This window comes from Nycticebus coucang, chromosome 5, assembly GCF_027406575.1.
Source record: "Nycticebus coucang isolate mNycCou1 chromosome 5, mNycCou1.pri, whole genome shotgun sequence".
Classification (NCBI taxonomy): Eukaryota; Metazoa; Chordata; class Mammalia; order Primates; family Lorisidae; genus Nycticebus; species Nycticebus coucang.
In genome coordinates, this window is record NC_069784.1 from 84,685,389 (window position 1) to 84,707,371 (window position 21,983).

The window sequence follows — 21,983 nt, forward strand, 5'->3', positions numbered from 1 at the left end:
AGCTAAATTTTTAACATGCACAAGCCTACTAAACCCAGGCCACTACACCCCATTTGCCTGGCAAGGTGTTGGAGCAACAGCTCACAGTTGCTGCTCATGGGGTCTCTTCCTGCAGTTTGGCGCCAGCCAGCATTGCCCAGAGTAGGCCTTGAGCACCACCGACTGGCTTTGCTTTCTCCCCCTTTGGGGGCTCAGCTGGTGGGTTGCTCACCTGCAGATGGTGTGAAGCTGTAATAGGGAAAAGGGCAGTGTTGCAAAAGTGGGCGATGGTGCATCTCTCTGACCTCATAGGGAGGATTCTCCTGAAGGCCCTGTAAACCACTGGTAGTTGAGAATTTCAGTGAAGGGAAGGAGAACCCGTAGTATGTGTGCCTCTGTACTCAGATGTGGCCTCATCTGCTCCTCCCATCAGTCCTGGTGGAGGAGGCATCATGTGCATCTTACAAGGAGGCAGATGAGGCTTAGAGACCTTGCCCAAGTCCACTCTGGTAAGTGGAGGAACCAGAATTCAACCCAGTCCTGTTGGACCCAAAGCCTGTGTCCTCAGAACCTGTGCTCCCCCCATCCAAGTGTGCGGCAAACAGGCCAAAATCCAGCTGAGTTTATCCACTGCTCATGGAGAGGCAGAGGAGAGACACAGCACTTGCTGTGCCCTCCTTTTGGGGGGCTGAGAAGCAAATGTGGATATGGAGCTGTGCCTCAAGGCCTGGTGGGGATTCAATTGGGGGGCAGAGGGAGAAGGGAGGCCTGGGGTAGGAGAGGTGGACCTCGTAGGATCACTGATTGCCACCTTTGTGCTTGCAGCCTCTCTTCTAAATGTTTTTCAGTGGTGGTTATTTGGATCTGGACCCATAGGACAGTTATTGTTTTACTGACGAGGAAACCAAGTAGCTTGGCCAAGTCAGCAGAGTTGAGGTTCACATCCAGGATATATGCTTCCCAGAGCTACATTTTCTTTAAAGTAGGAGAATAGGCTAAATCTTTTCTTTATTACTTTGCTTTCTAAAATTATTTTGTCCACCTCAGTTTTCTTAGAAAAAGTTCCTAAAAACTGGACAAAACCAAAAAAAAAAAAAAGTTTTTTTAAAGAGGATCCTACTTTCCAACTTCTCTGTCTTCAGTGTTTGTCTTTTTGCAGAAAGAACATTAAACCTACTTTACCAGCCCATTGCATCAGGAAATCTAAGCATGGAGCGTGGCACTTGCCGTGGTGTGTCCAACCTTTTGTCCCTAAGTTGGCCTGTTTACAGCGGCCCCTAACTTTTAGCCAGAGGTTTACTTGAGAAGCACAGACCAGAGAAAAACTTGTGGGGGTGGTACAAGAAGGGTTTCTCAGCCACCAAAGTTTGAGGTTTCCTTTTCCACTGATGGTTTTGCCAGTGCAAGCAGAATACTGAAAAAGAGTTTACCGTTTCTTCCTGATTTTACACCTACACCTTCTGCTGTCTGAAGACAGATGGCCTCGGCCTTCTCCCAGTCACCTCAATTGCAAATGCCCCTGATTTCTTCATGAGAGTAATTTAATCTGGTTGACAAAGCTGTGAGTAATGGGAAGGTGTGTGACAAAAAGTGACAGCCTTCAGACAGTCAGAAAGCATTGGGAATTGCCATTTAAAACACATTCTAATATCACTCATTCAAATGACATTAAAGAGAAGGTGAATGATTTTACTCCTGTCACTGCAGTGAGAAGTGAGTTTGTCAAAAACAGTGACAGCAGCCTGTAAGTAGCATAGGACCAAAACAACATAAGAACATAAAATACATAGTGGCTATTTGGATGATATATGTTTCTGAATAAAGAATCTGGCTAGGGTCTTGTATGTGGACCAGAATCATTACTAAAAATATTAACCTGGCTTCAGCCAATTCCAGAAGATGCAGTCATGAAATTGCCCGATAGCTCTTGAGATTGGAGAGTTCTTTTTCTGATGAGTTCCCCAAGGAATTACAGCTGTTTTCTAAAGTCAGAGACATATTCAGGCTTTGTCAGCTAGGGAGGGGGTGACAAGGCAAGTGATTTAAGATGGGGGAAGAACCACCTCTCTACCACTAAATCACATTTCCTCTTGCCCTCAGTCTCTCCATGTCACCTCACAGCACAGTCTCAACCTGCCATAATTTACTCACATCCTCCGGCCCTTGCTGATTTTCTCTGCACATGTGGTGCTGTTTTTCTTCTGTGCCTTCAGAAACCCAGACCATTCATATGGGTGGGGAAATTGGAAATGCATCCATTAGATAAGGGACTGCATGGCTTTTGTGTCCTCATGGTGAACACTGTTTGGTGATGAATTAAAGGCAGAGTGGAAAGCATTAAAAACTAAAAGCAAAACCCAGGCTGAGATCTGGTGGGTGAGGTGAGTGAGTTATTTCTCCACGTGTTTGCTGGTGATTCATTGTATTATTTCTCATAGAAGAGTCTGCCTGTAACTTCAGTCAGCGTTCGTCATTCTTCTCACTATTTGCCTTTCTCACACTGTATTACTATTTTAAAAAATCACTTTAAATAGATCACAAGCAGACCAGAGTATCTTAAAATCAGCAACCCAGGCAGCTATAATTGTCTTCAAGGAAGTCATCATATTTTCTAGTTCTTTGCAAATTGTAGGTATTTTTGTTCCGTGTTGAAGTTTTTCTGTTCCTGGTTACCTGGCTTTATGCATTCTTGTTTGTTGATACAATTACAAATGATTTTAATGGACAGATATTTTCCCTAGATGTGGAACTAATTAAATTTAGCTGAAGATTTTAAAAGGTTGTAAACTTCTTTGAATCTTCAACTTTTAAGACTCCAAATACCAGTTCTGTAGCTTCTGTAAGCCAGAAAATAAAATACCCCCAAATAATTAGGAAAACAATGTATAAACATTTTCCAAACTATTCTAATCCACAAAGAATTCCATTTATAAATGGAATACTCCCTTCTTTGTCTTTGCCTGGGACCTTGGGGGATAGCTGTTTGTATTTGTATATTTTCTAAATTTCTACAGTTTATACTTGTTTATGGTACATTAGGGAGTTCAGAGTAACCATTTGCAAATGTTTGAAGATACTCAAAAGAAAATATTCCCCCTCCTCAATTTTCCAGGGAAATGACATATTCTCTTTAAGTAAAATAACCAATGGAAAAAATGTGTACTAGGAATAATCCTTTAACCCTTATTTTTTCCATTCTCAAGGAGCAGCAGGTCCATACAATACCCTACCTTTGTGGCTCCCAAATTTCTTGTATGTTTCTAAAACTAGAAAGAAAACATGAGACCCCTCCTTGGTCTCAATTCCACAATGCCACTCTAGGATCAGCAGGGGAGTTTGACCTTTTATCTTCTCAGAGAAAGCTGGTGGAGAGCCTGCAGTTTTGGCTTCCTAGGATTTAGTTATTACTCTGGTCATGGAGGCACAATCCCAGAAACAATTGTTTCAAGGGAAGGAGTTCACTTTACTGGGGAAGCCAAAAGGGTGGAGGTGACAAGTGACTTTGGCCAGTTTAGTTTCCCAGACTGAGAAATTCAAGAGAGAAGACTGTTGGAGAAGACATTGGCAAGTAAGTTCATATGCTCCAAACCATACTTTGGGTGCCTACTTTTAAAGCAAGGACAAGAAGGAAAGCTGAGAGCGGTAGGGAGAGATCAGTGCAAATGGCATGTGCGGAGATCCTGTGCCAGCCCCGAGCTACCTAACTGTCCAGTACTTGACTATTGGAAATGTTCACTGGTGACAATCCCCAGGTTAAAGGTGACCCTGTCTATCAGGGTGCAGTTGGCTCACACAGTTCTAGGGAGCAGTAATTCAAAGAGCCAGGTCTGTATCACGTGCACCTGTGAGTGGGGAGGACCTGGGAGAGGGTTTCTGTGATTATTTCAGACTTCTGAAGTTTTCTGGAATGAATGGTCAAGATTGGCCTCAGACATGTCCCATTCAATGTTGATAGGTCCATGTTAAATTTTATGACAAGGGGCTCCAAAGGAGGGTTTTAATGTGCAAACATCTGACTTTTAAATACTACGTCAATCAGAGTATGATGGAGCATGAAATGACATATGTGACCGAGTATTTATTTCTCGCAGTTGTACCCATAACCTTCCATCTTCAGCAGGGCTGGGACGAGGGTGAGGCCAGGGAACTGCACAGGGCCAGATTTTCAAGGGGACTGTCTGGGGGTTGTGCTGGTGCACCACTGATCCCGGGTGTGGTCTCTGGACCTGATCCATGGGGCAGCTCCCTAAAGCTGGCCTCCTGGTCCCTTGGACTTGTCCCTGGATGGCTTTCAGCAGCTCCCCCCCAAATGTCATGGAGAGTTTTATGTTCCTGTGCACAGAGGAGGCATTTTCATGGGAAGAGAGGTCCATAGATTTTGGACTCTGCGCCTCTGAACAATTGTCTTACATTATTACCCTGAGTGGAAATTTTTCTTGTTACTCTGAGGAAGGTAAATTTTTGATTTTCCCTTAAAACTTAGAATTGACTTTTTGGCAATTTTTGCTGTGGACCTACTATTGCAGAGTCACAGGTGCAGCTGCACGACGGAGCACTTGCCTTGGTTAGAGAGCCTTAGTGAGGCCCTGCAAAAGGTTGGAGACTTGGCTTCAACCTACTCATTCTGCCGATGGGTACCGCAAAGGCCTATGGGCAAAGAAGAAAAAAGGGAAACAAGAGGATAAACTAGCTAGGTGCTTCTTAGCATTTGGACTTTCAAAGTTCGTAGAGTGAAACACTGTCCTTCTGTGGGAAGACCTTCTACCTTGCCACTGAGACCAAGAAAGAATGGCTGGTGTCAGAGAAGTAGGCCCATCAGTGAGCACCAGGGCATTTAAGTGGCAGCATCTGGGGGCACCACCATCCCCCCAGCTCCCTGGTGTGTTTCTTTACCTGGAGAGGGTGTGCTTGGAAAGGGGAAAGCATTAGACCTGCTGGTGACAAGCAAGCACCCCGACTGGTTCCCAGAGAATCACTCCCTCCCCGGCCCGAGCAGCTGCCCGACATCATGGTTCAATCATTTACACCCACCACGGTGCAGACAAGTGCTGCGGACAGGCAGAGACTTGTGAGGGCCGAGAGGCACTACAGCACAGAATGCTTACCTCATGTTGGGAACGCTTACCTCTACCCCAACACCCTGCCTTTCCCAGACTTTCTTGACTAAGAGATGGTGCCAAAGGGGCAGGGGTGGCCATTCTCTTTTCTTTCACCATGTCCTGCACAGAATTCATTATTTCCTATCCTTCATTTGCCATTTGAAGTGCATAAGATTGTACATGTGGATGGATGTGAAGGTGTGTGTAAACTTTTTCTTAGTGCCTCAAAAGGCCTAAAAAGAGTTCATTCAGAGGAAGAAATAAATTAGCTTAAAAAATAAACGATTTTGCACTGGCATCGTTTACTGGGACCCATTCTAAGAAACAGAGTAAATGTCATCTCAGACGCCAGCTCTAAATACTGACAGTGCAACACCCTTCTCTGAAGTTGTGGATTTTCACAGCATTCTGCTAAAGAAGAAATTAGGGGGTGGCCATCAACGAGGAGGTGAAACGCACACACACACACACACACACACGTCATTACAAGGATCATTTAGAAGATTATTGTGAAAATGATTAGAGCAAAAGCAAATGACGGTAACAACAAAAACTTGTAATTAGTCACTACTGCTTTAAAACAAAAGTTCCTGAATGCACTAAGTATTCTTAAATTGGAAACCAGTCAAGTTACCACTGAGATCCCTTAACTCTGCTACTCCTAAGACTGAATTACGATCATAAGCAAAACACACTCGTGATTTTACCACGTCGTCCAAATGCACAACCCCAGACAGGAGCCCAAGAGCAGAATTGCTTCTCCAGGGAGCGGAGAGAGCAAAGCTTCCCTTGCTCCCCAGCCTCATCCCCGTCCAGATACTTGGCTGTGCCCAGCCCTGGTTATCTCATCATGTCCCCCTCTGAACCTCTGCGTTGTTGTCTTTCTTTGATAAAGCAAGCTGTGGGTTTTGTTGGGTAAAAAGGGAAGTAAGAATGTGACTGCTAGTATAAAGAACAAAAGAGAGAAACATACTTTACAGACTCATTTGATATGAAACATTGAAAGTCCAAAAAAATGCAATTAAAAAGTATATTCCCCCCTTCATTTGCATGGCTTCTTTCCCTAGACGTGTTTTTGGTATTGAAAATGAATGGTATTCCCATACAACATGTGTCTCAATTTGTAATGATATCCTCCTTGCAGCTGGCTTAGTTGTCCAAGTGTTTCCAAAATGTTACTATCTTAAATTTGAGCCAACCTACAATAACAAATTATCTAGAAGCAAAGTGGCTAAACTGCATTTGGTGAGAGAAGGGGAAACCCTATATTCCATCCTTCAACTCTTGTTTTGGAAATTCGGACTGTAACATGATCTTTTTCTAAAGAACTCTACACATGCACGCTTTAAAAATTGTGCAGATTGGGTGTTGTGGGAGCAAGAATGATGAGGTTTAAGTTTCTCTGAGAAGTTCTGCATCCCATCAACAAGCCCTTTTGATATTTTAAACCCATATTTAGAGTAATTTCAAGATATTTGGAGCACATGTGGTTAAATGTAAAACTTTGTCATTATGATTTGTTAGATGCTTATACTTTAAATATTTATAAGCCATTTTTAAGTGCTTTACCCCAAAGCCTTTCCCCACCAGAATACTGTAATCAGGTGGTATCGGAGCATCATTACGAAGATGTGGGGTGAAATCAATGCAGCATGCATGAATAGTCTGCTTGCTTTTCTGGTTTTAATTCAAGTGTCATTTTTAGCAAATTCAGCTTATTTTAAAAATATATTAAAAAGTCATAAACAGGGCTGATTTGTCTGTGATTAAAAAAAAATTTCTCAGTACTCAAAAGGTAAAGAAAGTGTTCTAACTTGAACTGTGTTGAGACCTATTTCTTTTTCTTATTCTAAAAGTAATTAGTAAAATTTCCCATTAAGTGTTGGATCTCAGTCTGTGTTTACATGAAGTTAAGTGTCATATTGTTCCTCTGAAATGCACTAGAGACAATTTATTAGGGTTAGATTGACTTCTTTACTGTTTTCCTGCAGCCATCTTGGAAGCTAAGACCCAGGACTCTGCCTTTATTGTAGGTAGCCCGTTTGAGCGCCTGATATAAAATGAGGAGGTGGGGGGACATTTTTCAAACAGAATCCATTTAAGATTTGGAGGTTATAAATTTCAAACTGATCACAGCCCCCTAGGGCTCACCTCTTTAATGGCTGGCAAAATACAACTTTCTGGTAAGAGTGGGGGGAAAAGAAGGCTTTAAAAGGCTTGTAAACTTGCTTGGACATCTAATAGCTCTTACCAAACAGCATTTTCATGAGTTAAGTGTAAATGAGTCAGAAACATATAGATTGAATTTCTTTTAAAATACACATGGGTTTAAAAATTAAGGCCAAAGTGCTTGGCAAAATAAGTTTTGGTTCTAGCCAAACCCCAAATGTTTGAAAAAATAGTTCTAGGATTTGCCAAACCAAAAATACACCCAGGTCCCTCCCTGCTTTCTATTTAATATGATGGCATCATAAACATGGGACTTAATGTGTATTTTCATGTCCCCCAAGGTTTGAGCAACATAAATCTCAAGTACTAATTATAAAAGCATGAAAAGTTTTTGGTGGAAAAACAGTATAACCCCACAGATGAAGACGAGGGTTGCTGGTTCAGTCTTCGAGTCCTGATTTTGATCAGCTTTTCCTGTGTCTCGGGGATATGTGTGGATGTGGGTGTGGCCTATGCACAGGAATAATAAATTTTTGAAAAATCCTACCTTTGGATTTTATAAATCCTTAATTTACACTTAATGCATATGTTGAAATCTGCAAAATTTATTAACTCCTAATCTTATCCCAACAGAGGGAGGCAGTTCTCTTTTGCTTATTTATTGTTCAGAGATACTCCTCATTTATTTCCCTAGAAGGTAAAACATACTCCTGTTGCACTCACAATATCTAACACTGACTTTGCTCAGGTCACTGTGTTATTAAAAAACAGAAAAGAGAGAGAAGGAGAAGACGAAAAGTGGGGCAGGGCAGGGTAGGAGTCTTTGGTTTGAGAGACAGGAGCGAGCCAAGGTCACTTTTGTAAGCAACACGCTGAGCCTGCAAACTGATGCGACACTGTGGACAGTAGGTCTCAGCAAGGCCCGGTGCGGGTTCCAGTCACCAAGTGCCCACACACATACTTGTTGAGCGAATGAATGAGAAGCATCTTCATGGAGGAAAAGTGTGGGGAGTTGCCTTGAGAGCCTCCAGGAAGATGAATTCAGGGTCAGGTTCTGGCCTCGGGAGGGCCGTGAGCCGGCAGTCAGGAGGTCCGGGCCTACATGCAGCTGACGGGGAGCTGTGTCGGGGATGACCTTCTGTTCACTTGACTGGAGCAAAGAGCTTAAAGGTGAGAGAATGAGGCTTCAGGGGAGTGAGGAATTTGTACTTGATAACTGTGAGGAAAGTTACTCAAGCAGCTGTTCATAGAGGGAAAGACTGGCATTGCCAGCGTTCTGACCACAGGCTCCATTACCAGCAGTGGGTTCTAGACATTGTAGAGTGTTGTCACTGGAGTGTGAGTGGCATGGGCTGTCACTAAAAGTCTGTAAAGCCACATTAAAGTGAGAGGAAAAACCTCTTAGGCCACAGTGGGCCCATGGAGAGATCAGAGTGCACGGTAGATGTAAACCTCACAACGAACAGACCATTCCAAAGTCCAGTGAAAGGGGGTGCTGGCCAGCCTCCGGTGACCATGGAAACAGGATGTTCCCTCTTCTGACCGTCCAGCAGCTCTGCGTCTTTGGGCAGTTGGAGAAGGGCCGGTGCAGGCCACTGCCTCTCGGGCGCTCAGGCAAGCAGGGCTTTGCGAGCCCCAGACCTCACCAGTGGGCTGCAGGGATGTGAAGGCTCTGTTTTTGGACTGAAGAGCAGCAGGAAGCCCTGGGTGACTTGCTCTGGATTCCTCAGGCACCTAACGGGATTATCTCAGAATCAGAGCCACTAGGGCAGTGATTTTCAACTGCTGTGTCGTGGCAGACTGGGGTGCCACAAGATGATCTTAGGTGTGCTACAAAAAATTTTAAAGACCATTGATTAAGTTACTTTCAAAAGAAGTTCAAAGCACAGTAAGTATATTCTAGCTTTTACTCTTTTTTGATCAACATAATTTAAGTGTACCGTGGAGGTTTAACTATCGGTTCAAGTGTGTTGTGGGATAAAAAAGTTGAACAACACTGCTCAACACCTGGAGATGTCTTTTTATCCCTTCTGACTTCCCAGGCTGTAAACCTTCTCTAGCTTTCATGAGTGGCGCCCGTGGGCTCCCAGGAGTGAGGGAAGCAGCAGTGTGGTTTAATGGAAAAGGACACCTGCTTTGGCGTTGGGCTGGGCTGGCTTCATGTCCCCAGCAAGCCACTTACTAGGTGAGAAGTGGACTTAATCTTTCTGAGTCATAGTCTTTGTGTCTGAGTACTGGGAGACAAGCGCGGAAACTGGGAAAGTGTGACCCACTGGGTGCTCGAGCCATTGCAGTTACCATCCTGCTAGAAAGGCTGCATTGCCTGGCAGAAGAGCTTAGGCCTGGAGTGAGACCTGGATTTGAAAACTGGCTGTGTCGCTTGTAGCTGTGAGGATTTGGACAAGTTTTATTGCCTCCCTGCATTCTCTGCATTTTCTCATTAAATAATTGTAACAGCTAATATTTATTTAGCACTTTCTACATGTGGGCAGGGCTCCAAATGCTACAAACCAACAATGCTGTGGGATGGCCTCATTAAGCCCATTTTACAGATGAAGAGACTGAGGCACGGTAGATGGCAGTGTTGGGATTTGACTGACATCTTGTCTCCAGAGTCTGCAGGTACGTCTGACATATAGAAATTAAAGATAGTAGTTGCTGCTGCACAGAGTTATCAGCTCCAATGTTATTTACATAAATTAAAATGCCCAGGAGCTACCTGGCTCATAGTAGATGCCTATTATAAGAATTGTCACTGGAGCCCCTGCAGCCCAGCACTTCTTCCCTCTGATGTATAATGGAAAATAATGAAACACTTCCATGTTGTCAACCTCAGAGGTTAGGAAAACCATTCCAGAAATTCTCATAAGATCTCTGGTTCCTCTTTTACAAGCAGAGGCTGTGACAAAAAGAGCGAATGTCAAGGTCACAGAGTGGTGCAGCCAGAATCAGAACCTGAGTCCTCATCTGCCTTCCTCTCAGTGGGACACGGGATCCGACTGTGGCTGCTTGAGTTACATGTCCTGCGCCAAGGACCAGAGTCATATCTTTGCCACCCACTGCATGGCTTCCTCACATTAGGCAGCTGATTTCAGACAGAAAATAGGTCACACCTGAACATCTGGAGTGGACAGGCTAAAGGGCTGCAGAAAAGCAATTATTAACCACATTCCTCATCTCTGCTATTCAGGGGAGAAACCTGTAGTTTCACAACGGAGTTTTCACTAATGTGAAGCTTTTTCTCAAATGGACTAGTGGTGAAGAATAAATAAAGTATGGGAAAGAATGCTTTTCCAGATTTCACCTAAAAATCTTAAAATCTGCTATCAACCCACAGGTCATATCTGCTTGTCACATGAAGTCACTTTTTTCTCTGTACTCTTTCTTTATCATCTAGCATATCTGTGTTCTTGTAACATAGAACAGTAACAAATTTGATCTTAATGCAATAAGCATCTGTTGTTGTTGTTGTTGTTGTTGTTTTGTCCAAGGCAGAATTTTTAGAAGGCAGCTGTCTTGAGAGACAGTGTGGTAGAAATCAGAAGAACGTGACCCTGGCCCTTTCATGACCCCCTGGGTGAGTCACTCCCTCTAGGACTTAGCATCTGCCACTGTACCTGGGACACGGTAACACCTGTTCCTGTAGTCACCAAAGGCAAGTGGGGACCAGAGCTGCCAGCCAGGGACCTGCTGAGTCACATGAACTGACATCAGTTTATGTACTGGATGGGATTTGAATGAAAATGGTTTTTTTCCCCTTACTAAATAGATTCTCGGAGTTCTTGTTTGCAAAGCAAGGGAGCTAGACTGTATATGTCTCTGAGGTGACCTGTATCACAGGGTAAGAAGAGAGAAGAACGTGGACTAGGGATCAGCACTCCCTGGGTGGGTGGGTGGGGGCTGGATTTGGGGGTCCTTTACACTGGACTTCATTCAGCTTTGCCCCTTTTTAGCTGGTGACCTTGAGCAAGTAAGTTTCCCTTGCTGGCAAAGTTCTTCATTTGTAAAATGGAGACAATCATAAATATTTCTGTAGCATTATCGTTTCTATGAAATAAGTGTAGGAGTGAAATAAGCATATAAAACATGTTTGCTTTCAAGCAAAGTAAGTATGTAGAAATACCTAGCACCATATTTGGCATAAAGTTTGTTAAGATTTTGACTCCGTTCTTGAGAGACACAAACCGCAAATTGCCTTGTCTTGAAAGCCGGGGACGTAGGGCTCTAGGATCTTCTTCAAAGTCTCCTGCAGAACATTAACTATATCATGTGACTTTTCTTTATTCTATTTTTCTTTGGAGGAATGAACAGAACCACCTGCTTTAGTACCTGTATAAACAAAAGTACAGGAAATGTCATGAAAACCCTTTGTGCTTTTAGAAAAGTGCCAGAGACGGGGGTGTTATTTGGTTTGCTTAAACTCCCAGGTTCCAGAAAGAACTTGAGGTAAAGAGGGTCAGTTGTCCAGGTGAAGATAAGGACTGTGCAAGTACACGAGAGTGGGTGCCATGGTCCAGGGTTCTTTGTCCCTCAGGAACTTTAGAGGTCAGTAAGAAATAGCAATGACCACTTTTAAGAACGAACAGGCCCAGCTAAGCAAAGAAAAATGACATTTTCATTTGTAAAATAAAGAAAGATGGAGTTTTTTCCAGCAGGCGGTCTTATATAGTTGCAATTCTTATTGATTAAAGAGTAAAGCAAAAGCTATAGCTAGAGGAGAAAGGTATTAAAAAAAAAAAAAAAGCTTTACAATTGGTTTAAAAATATTTTAATAGGGGCAGCACCTGTGGCTCAAAGGAGTAGGGCACCGGCTCCATATGCCGGAGATGGTGGGTTCAAACCCAAACCTGGCCAGAAACTGCAAAAAAAAATTTAATATACGTTGACTTTAGCTTATCAGAGTCACAGGATAGGAGCATCATGGTCATAAAGTTGAGATTTAGACCAGAGCCTACCACTGACTGAGCTGAGTTGAAACTCACCCTTAGCCCCCCCTTTACGCTTCCCTTTCTCAGGGGTTACATCTCTTCACATTCATATTAAAAAGGAGAAGGAGGGTGGCGCCTGTGGCTCAAGGAGTAGGGCGCCGGTCCCATATGCCGGAGGTGGTGGGTTCAAACCCAGCCCCGGCCAAAAAATAAAAATAAATAAATAAATAAAAAGGAGAAGGGATGTTTTTCAGTTACAGGTATGTATAATTTTATTGTGCTTCATGAATATTGCATTTTCACAAATTAAAGATTGTGGTGACCCTGAGTCTAGCAAGTCTATCAGTATCATTTTTCCAACAGCATCTGCTCACTTTCATGTCAGATTTTGAAGAATGAAATATGAAGTGTGTCATATTTTGGGAATTCTCACAAAACTTCCAACATTTTTATTATTATTATCTGTGTTATGGCGACCTGTGCTGGTGATCTTTGATGTTACTATTGTCATTGTCTGGGGACACCAGGAACCGTGCCCATGTGAGGTGATGAACTTGATGCACATTGTGTGTGCTCTGACTGCTCTGCTAATAGGCCATTCCTCCCCCCTCCCAACCCCCATCTCTCTCCTCCTGAGGCCTCCCTATTCCCTGAGACACAATAATATTGCAATTAGACCAGTTAATAGCCCTACAATGGCCTCTAAGTGTTCACGCGAAAGGAAGAGTCACACATCTCTCTTTCAATCAAAACCTAGAAATGGTTAAACCTCCTAAACCAGACAAGTTGTGAATGCAAAGGAAAAGTTTTTGAGGAAAATTAAAAGTGCTAATCTAGAGGACACACAAATGATAAGAAAGCAAAACAGCTTTATTACCGATGTAGAGGAAGTTTGAGTGGTCTGGATAGAAGATTGGACCAGCCACAGCATTCCCTTAAAATCTTATTCTGAGAAAGGCCCTAACTGTCTTCAATGCTGTGAAGGCTGAATGAGGGTGAGGAAGCTACAGAAGAAAAATTTGAAACTAGAGGTTGCTTCCTGAGGTTTAAGGAAAGAAGCCTTAGAAGTGGAAGGAGAGGCAGCAGGTGCTGATGGAGAAGCTCAGCAAGTTATCCAGAAGAAGATGCCATTCTGGACTTTCATAGCAAGAGAGGAGAAGTCAGTGCCCGACTCAAAGCCGGTTGAACTCTTGTTAGGAGCTAACACAACTGGTGACTTTAAGTTGGATCCAAGGCTCATGTACCATTCCAAAAATCCAAGGGCCCTTGAGAATTATGCTAAATCTGCTCTGTCTGTGCTCTGTAAGTCAAACAACAAGACTGGATGACAGAACATCTGTTTACAACATAGTTTACTGAATATTTTAATCCCACAGTTGAAATTTACTGCTCAGGAAAAGAAAAAAAAAATAGAGTCCTTTTAGAAGATTACTGTTCATTGACAATGCACCTGGCTACCCAAGATCTCTGATGAGGTGAACAAGATTATAGTTGTTTTCATGCCTGCTAAAATCTACTTTGCAGCCCATGGATTAAGGAGTAATTTCAACTATCAAGGCTTACTAAGAAGTAATGTTTTGTAGGGCTTTTTCCATAGATAGTGATTTCTCTGATGGATCTAAGCAAAGCAAATTGAAAACTTTCTGGGAAGGACTGTTTCTAGAAAGAGCTAAGAATATTCGTGATTCATGCGAGAAGGTCAAAATATTCTACCTCTCATGAATGACTGAATGGTTCAGGACCTCAGTGGAGGAAGTAAATGCAGCTGTGGTGGGCGGGAGACCTGGAAGAGGAGCTTGATGATAGTATTGAGTTGCTGCAATCTCGTGATAAAACTTGATCAGATAAAGAGCTGCTTCTTATGCAGGAGCAAAGAAAGTAGTTTCTTGAGACAGAGCCTATTGCTGGGTAAGATGCTGGGAACATTGTTGAAAGGGTAATGAAGGATTTAGAATATTATTTAAATTCAGTTGATAAGACAGCAGCAGGTTTGAGAGCATTGACTCCAATTTTGAAAGAAGTTCTGCCATGGGTAACTATCAAGCAGCATCATATGCTAGAGAGAAATCTTTCATGAAAAAGAGTCAATCAGTGCAGCAAACGTCATGATTGTCTTATTTTAAGAACTTGCCACAGCCACCTCCTCCTTCGGCAACCACCACCCTGATTAGTGAGCAGCCATCAGCATTCAGGCCAGACCATCCACTAGCAAAGAGATCATAACTTGCTGGAGGCCCAGATGATCATTAGCATTTTCAGCAATAGAGTAGTGTTTTAATGAAGGTATATACGTTGCTTTTTAAGACATACTGCTGTTGCACACTCAATAGACTACAGTGTAGTATAAACATGACTTTAGATGCACTGGGAAAACAGAACATTTGTTTGACTTGCTTTATTCATATTCATTGCAATATTCATTTTATTGCAGTGCCCTGAAACCAAACTTGCTGTCTCTCTGAGTTTATGCACATATTTTCAACAATTAATGAGCTGTAAGGAAAGGGATGCTATCTGCTTCAAAAATGAAAACAGTTTCTATCCTGGTGAAAAGTCACTCCAAAACTCTTTATGAAGTGACTGTTGACAGGGGAGGGAAGGAAGCACTTTTTGGCACAACTTCACCAAGCTGTAGCCTTCCTGGGATGGGCTTGGAGCAGGGACCACTATCTGGCATCACACGCAGGGTTTATCAGCTGGTGCAGGCGGCTCTGTTCATTGACCGCAGAGCTCTACCCTTGTGAGTGTCCCAGAATAGCTGCGGCTACCTAAGAGCAATCCAGTCCTCAGGGACTCGTTATTGTCCCAGATAAACAGCGTTGCCGCAGCCAGCCCGTAATGGCTGTATTTAACTGTGATAAGTGATGGGCAGACGTGCCCGAGTGAGTCGATCTCTGCTAGGGCCTGGGTAATTGGACAAAGGCAAGCTGGCTGGAAGCAGGTATTTCTTGCACATCATAGAGTTGATGCCACAGGGTTTTAGTCTCCTGGGAATAAATATGACAGACACAGGGAGTGTGTTTTCTAAATGAGTAAGACAGGGTAGACCTACTGGATTTTGATTATGCTACTTACAAAGGTATCGAGGAAGGAAAGAAGAAGAGAAGTTTGGAAAATGGGTTAGAGTCATTGAGCTTCCTGGTAGAGGGGGGATGTCACACCATGGAAAGGCTAGTTTGGAAATACTAAAGTGTAGAATGAGACAGACGTTTTTCTCTGGACAGATGTTTACTCTGGGGAATGGTTGCCTGGAAATTTTATGAAATGAAATCAGTATAAGTCTTAGGCTATAAAGGTCAAAGAAGTAAAGGTGAGGCTGGCCGTATTTTGACAGAATCAACATTGAAAGCGTGTATTAGTATTCAGGCACATATTTGTATTCTGTAATTGTCTGGAAATTTCTGGGTGACAAGTGATGATGAGTAACTAAATCACATTCTTAGCAATGCTTCCCTGATAATATAGAAAGGTGACTTACCAGGGGGACAGGGACTCTTCCAGTGCATGTGGAGTGTGGTTATGATTCCAAGAAGGAGAATGTTCCATTCCTCTGGGCAAAAGGGGCAGGCAAGCCTGTAATTCTGAAGATACCTGGCCAAACATTCCTGCTGGAGGCCGTGCAGTGTGGCGCTGGCCGCCATCCATGGCATAAGAGAAGGGCTTCTTTGGGTGTCCTTGTGCCAAAGTGGTGCTCCATGCAACAGGGGTGCCTTTTCCTGGCTGCAGACAAGACTTCAATTCAGAGGTAAACCCAAGTGTGAGGTCCAAGTACAGCCACTTTCCTGGATGCCCCTGCTTTGAGGGGTGCTCCAGAAATCTTTGCCATGGACGGGTGTGTGTGTGTGATTACTATTAATAGGAGACTCATTTTGAAATTTTGAACTTCAGAGTCCAGAAATTAGTAGGCTTCCTTACATACTGGTAACAGATTAGCATCCTCAAGTTTGTAATTCTACACATTGTATACTGGAGTTTGTCCAAAGATCCCACAATCACAGCCTGTGAGAGATGGAAGAAGAGATAGAAAATCTCACTCAGGCCGCTATTTCATAGAGGAAGGATCAAGTGGGTGGGGAGGGGTGATTAAGGAACCAGTCCAGGCTCAGCGCCTGTAGCTCAGCAGGTTGGGCACCAGCCTCACACACCAGAGCTGGCAGGTTCAAATCCAGCGTGGGCCTGCCAAATAATAATGACAACTACAACCAAAAAAATACAAACAGCTGGGTGTTGTGGTGGGCTCCTGTAGTCCCAGCTACCCCGTTTCCCCGAAAATAAGACATCATCTGAAAATAAGACCTACTTACAGGAAAGATAAGACGTCTCCTGAAAATAAGACCTAGTGCATCTTTGGGAGCACACCTTAAAATAAGACACTGTCTTATTTTCGGGGAAACAGGGTAATTGGGAGGCTGAGGCAAGTGAATCACTTAAGCTGAAGAGTTTGAGATTGCTGTGAGCTGTGACATCACAGCACTCTACTGAGGGTGACAAAGTGACACTCTATCTCAAAAAAAAAAAGAACAGGTCCAAGGTCACACAGCTAGTCAGAAGCACGCTAGACTACACCTCGAGTTTCTGCCTCACTTACTGTAGTAACTTCCCCTTTGCAATGATCAAAAATGTGGACAGATAGGACGGATCTCCCATAATATCCCTGTGCATGACAAAGGCAAAATAAGGTTCTGGCAAAAGGTTCTGGAACCTCCTGCCATGATCACTTTCTAAAAATCCAAGCCCACTTCCTCCCTATTCTATTGAGTTTCTTACCTTGAAGCCCAAGCTTGGTTCTTCATTTTCATTGATTCCAGAATCTATTCCTGTGTCTCCAATAAGGAGACTGCCCCAAAACAGTCAGAGCCAGCAGAACAGATGAGGATGACCTCCGTACCATCCCTCCTTAAATGTTATCAGCCGACAGGGACTTGTACCGCCACCATCTGGCATTTACGGGTGTCCCAGACACGGCAAGGATGTGTTGAGAGGGACGGAAACAGCACAAATTGTCTACTTTACCATTCTCTTAAAATAAGCGTGGTGTGAGCAGGCTTTCAGAGTGGCAGGAATGGGGCTGCGAAAAATAGAGTGCGGTGCAGCTGCACCCTTTAGAACTTTGCGGGAAAACACATATTATTTACCAGACAATAATAGATACCAGAGAATAATGATGATTATTATAGTGTTTGGGATGGCGAACGCTGTAGTTAAGGTTCCAGAATGGCTCTCATTAGAATCCCGTTTTCCCCAGTCTCTTGTGAAAGCCTGGAAATTTTCTTCAAGTAGGCTAAGGCTGTCCATGTTTGGGATTTGTCCAAAGGTGATTTGAATATAAAGAAACTTATTAGAGAAATATTCCTCTTTTTTTTTTCTGGTAGTGATTACATTAAAGAAAAAAAGCTACATTCTTGAGAGAGCAGTTGCGTCATTCTTAAGTAAGCAAGTCAAAATGGTGGCATTTCCCAGTTGCTGGAAGAAAATGTTAAGCACTCTCTCTCCCTCCTTTTAAAGAAAGAATTCGGATGTCCCCTCTGACTACAAGATTTGGTCACTCTTGGTCCCAGGCCCAGAGATGGGGATGGTTTCCCTCCCTCCACAGCAATTTCCAAGCTGTGCTTGATAAATGTGAAAGAATTGTCCCCAGAAGCTACCCTGGTGTCCTTGGATTCACTTGCCATTTCTGTAGCTCCTTCTCAGTCTCATGTTTGATGGTGGCTCTTGGTGCTTTTGTTTTTATATCTTTTCTCTCCGTTGTCTCTCCTTCTCAAAAAAGAAAGGAAGAAAGGGAGAAAGAGAGAGAGAGAAATCAACTGGGAGCTCTTTATTTGGAGATAAATACCCACGTGTCCAAATCTGACTGTGCCAAATGAAAAGGTTTCCATGGCCTTGTAATTCCACTCCTATTGCATATTTGTGGTGTTTTGCATTTTCACTTTGGTTATTTAATATACATATTAAATACACAGAGATCTGGTGATTTAATGTGATTTGGGGAACTCAGGCATTTCCTGTCGTGCACATTGAGATTTTCAAATCTTGTTTTTGGCTGGTGATTATTATCGTTGCCATTAACACCAAGATTTGGATAACAGGGTTAAAAGCACAAGCTTCAACTTAGTTCTCCCAGTGGGCATTTTGACCTCTTTATACTCTTGCTAAATTCGTGTTGCAAACACCCTGAACACGTTTCCAGGTCTCTTCATGGTCTCCATTTTTTCATCTCTAAAATAAGGAAATTGTACTCTGTTATCTCTGGGGTCCCTAAATTCGTCATCTCCATGACGTTATTTGTTCATTGTTGTAAAAATAATCGCCACAGTTGTAAAGATGTGTACGAGTCCTCTGTCCACACTACACTTCAGCCTAATTTTACCCATTCACATTTCTGACATTCCCATTTTTACTGGCAGGAAGAAGGACATGGTTTGGGGGCTTGGCAGAGAGAGCTGCTGGACTCTGGCTTGACGAAAGTGTGTTAAGCATCTACAGACTTTGAACTAGGGGCCCAGGGCAGAGACACCAGCAAAGCAGACACAGTCTGGGAGCACAGGGGTGTTACAATCTGGTTGGCAGATCTGGAAGTGGCTGCTTCCCGGGAATGACAGTGTCCTCAGGAGGCTGTATTTCAAACCAACAGACGGATAACAAATGAAATAAACTGGTGGGGACAAAGAGGTGGAGCCTGGCAACTTGGCCAGTGTGGGAATGGATGTTCCCCAGAAACTGAGGGTGCAAAGTCCTTGTGTGTCCTGCGACCACAAGGTCAGCGTATTGTCCCCCCAGCCCCTTCTACTACTTGTTTTGGAAGTGAAGAGATGTGAATGGTCTGCCTTTAACAGCCAAGACCCACAAGTGGGGAGGAGCAAACGTTTCTTCAACCTTAGGTGCCTCTGTAGGAAACTCTTGAAGAGAGGTATAAGTGTCCACGGTGATTTTTCGTTTGTTAAAGAGCGAATCTCTTGGGCCTCCATACGCAAGCACCATGGTGTATGGGGTGAGACGGTACATGGAGTACAGGGCTGAGGTCAGGAGCTTCAGAGTCCCCGCTGACCTCACCTGGACTTGGGTGACCTTGGGTGACCTCCTGCTAGTTTAGCATGCAATCATGTGGAGGGAGAAAGTTGCTGGGCTGCAAAGGATGCTGTGGTCTTTGGGCGAGGGCGTGGTGCATGGTGCTGGTTATGGTGTTCCAAAAAGCAACTCGAGTTTCACTTCCTCACACAAAGCTGGCAGGGCTGCCCCTGAGTAGACCGTGAATGAAACTCCTGTTGCGATCGCAGCACTGCCTGGTTCTGGGGCTTGTCTGAGGTCTGCACTGTGGGCCGGGCCGGAGGGAGTGCTGCTGTGTGACTCACGCCCGATTCTCCCCAGCTGGGCGGAGTCGGGGGGGTGGGAGGGGGTGTCGGTCCAGTAGGTTCTGACGGCCCCTTCTCCTCTTTTTTCAGGAATGCTCACTCACAGGGTACGCTCATGGAGAGAGGGCCCAGAGCAAACCATGTCACGCCATCCAATGACACCAGCTGGTCAGCTCACCACCCCCTCTGGCTAAAACTCAAGCAAATAAAGCCGCTTCCTGTCATTAAGCATCTCAGAGGAAGCAGCCCTCCCCCGGTGGCCTCCAGCCCAGAGAAGCCAGCACAGTCTTGGACCCACCAAGCAGCCCAGCCTTCCTGCTGCCACCACCTCTGCTTCTCCCAGAGGAACTTAGGGATCTCACCCCTGGTTTTAAAAAAACAAAACACCAACAAGCCACAAGGACCAATGTAGGTATTCTCCCCGCTCCATCTTCAAGGCTCAGTGGCTGAGGCTGGAAGATGGTAACGGATTGGAAAACAAAAACCTTTTTGTAATCTTTTTAAAAACTGCTGTGGTTTTGCTGCTACACTAAGAATTGTGATTTGCATTGTATGGTTTGGGACCTATGCTGTTAATGTTTTGACGGCGGAGAGGGATGGTGCTGGAGTCCCAACGCTTCAGGCTCATCTCTGCCCTGCCCAGGATGCACTTTTAAATGAAGAGTTAGAATATTTTATTGGCTAATATACTTTTTCTTGTTATTTTTACAAAGGCCACCTTTATCCTTTTTGATGCCATATTTTCAGTGTTACACTTTTATGGCTTTTAATTTTCGATTTGACAGATGTAAGAAGCAGCATGGATAGTTTATACTGTGGTTTTTCAGAGACTGAATGCCAAGAGAACTCGGTAAATGTTTATTCTTCTCAGCTTTCTCTTTAAATTCCCCTAAATAGCGCCCCATTTGGGAACAGAGCAAGAGTGTTGAACTGAAGACCAAAATGCCCTCAAGGTGTAAAATAATCCGAGGGGGAATATTTGCTGGGCGGCACGAAAGACTCGGATGAAATTTCAACCCTGATGGTTTTTGGTGATCCAGGAAGTCAGTGAGACAATCTCTCTATACGCAGAGCCCTTTCATGATAATTAGAATAGTATGGACAAACCAATGAAAACAAGAGGGAAAGTGAGAAAGATCACCCATGATTCTGTTTCACTGTTTGCTTTCTCCTGTCATGGTTAAGAGAAATGTGCAATTCGATCCTCAATCAGTGGGTGGAGGATAACAGGGTAGATTCACTTGTGTGCACTTGTACAGTTCTAGCTGCGAGTCCAGAATCCTCTAGAGCATGTGTCCTGGCACTGAGTTGGTGAGACAGTTGTGGAGTATCCCATTCTGATGAGTACAGAAAAAAAAAAAGAGAGAAAAAATTAAGAAAAAAATCAAAAAAAGAAGAAAACTAAAAAAAAAAAAATCAAATCACCTTGTGATTCAGTGTATCTGTTTACTGACTCAAATAAAGCAATCGTTCCCTCTAGAGGGGTCCAAGTGCCCCGTCCTAGGAGGGGCCGCAGAGCCCCAGCAGGAGGGGTGGAGGGCACGGCGGGCTGGGCGGTGTCACGCGGCCTTCGAGCGCGGTGTACATACTGTATTTCTATATCCTCCTTTGTACAGAGTCACTTAACACGTCAAGCTACTGTTTTACAGGTGCTCCTTATTTATTAGAGCTGTGAGAGCTTCGGGGACACACCTGGCGAGCAAGCTCGCTTTTTAAAAATGAAATTTGGGGTCAGGGGAAGGGAGGTGGGAGGGAGGGAAAGCTCGCAAGCCCGGGGAGAGATTTATAAAAGTAAACAAAAGAAACACTTCCAGCAACAAATTAAAAAAAAAAAAAAACAGATAAACCCCAGCACCAAACCCACCCACACAGGAAGCAGCAGTCCCTCCTCTGGGTGCTTGTTTTCCTGCTGGGCTCACAACATGCTCCTCTCTCCCTGACTGGTGACAGATTCATCAAACAAAAATAAATCTCTAAGAAAAAAATGCACTTACATGTGCTTATTTGGCTTTTCTCATTATTATGACTATTGTTGTTGTTATTTCCCTCGTTACAGAAAGTATCCATTTTTCTCCCTCTGAGAAACATTTTTTACGATAGAGCCAGAAAGTTTTCTTTTGAGCTCTAGGGACAGCACTGACCTTGACCTGCAGCGGATGACCAGAGTCTGCAGCCAAGAGTCCACTCAGTCCATTCAAGGGCCTGCTTCCCAACCATGCCCATCGTGGACAGCACATGGTAGGTACCTGGAAACTGAGTTTGGGGGCCTGTAGACACAGCTGCTGTGTCTTTTCCAAGTGTTCTCGAACCACTTGGCTCCAAGGGCTCAGGTCTAAGGTTCAAGAAGCACCATTCAATGGCTGCTAACATCTGCCATGGGTTCCACTCACATCCATACATCATCTCACCCCATGGACCAGGAGAGACTTTTCTTTTAGCTTCACAGGGACACAATTGGT

General features: G+C 43.9%; 1 long non-coding RNA gene across 1 annotated transcript; it reads left to right on the forward strand.

The window, feature by feature from the left end:
• Positions 1-8,735: 8,735 nt before the first annotated feature.
• On the forward strand, positions 8,736-21,517 carry LOC128585404 (uncharacterized). The gene is made up of 2 exons (XR_008380045.1): positions 8,736-9,135; positions 19,615-21,517. It is a non-coding gene; the product is annotated as an uncharacterized LOC128585404 (long non-coding RNA).
• Positions 21,518-21,983: the final 466 nt, after the last annotated feature.